Raw genomic sequence first — 389 nt, 5'->3', positions numbered from 1 at the left:
AAATAAACTTCCTCAAAAACAATTGAGAGATGATGGAAAGTCGAGCAGCTCAAGGTCATTTGGCCTTGCTGGCTGCGCAGCTGATGTTCCAAACCCTAGAACAAACGCCAGCCGCTCTATTTCCAGGGCTGGAGCTGCCAGAGCTGGTAACTGGCATTGTTCTCTGGGAGAGCAGTGGCCACAGCAGGGCAATTACTGTGACAGGACAGAGGAACCCGGCAGGTCCTGGTCCATCCAACCTGTTCATTCCAGCTTCCCTTGGAGATACTTCTCAAACACAATCCCGCATTCCACTCCTGACATAATGGCATGAGCTATACTTGTGCCAGTTAAAAATAAAAATCCCTTTTGTTCCCAAATACCAGAACATGAGGACATTTGGGAAAGTC

The sequence above is a fragment of the Geospiza fortis genome, unplaced genomic scaffold (assembly GCF_000277835.1).
Source record: "Geospiza fortis unplaced genomic scaffold, GeoFor_1.0 scaffold213, whole genome shotgun sequence".
Taxonomy (NCBI): domain Eukaryota; kingdom Metazoa; phylum Chordata; class Aves; order Passeriformes; family Thraupidae; genus Geospiza; species Geospiza fortis.
This window is presented reverse-complemented; position numbering follows the sequence as displayed.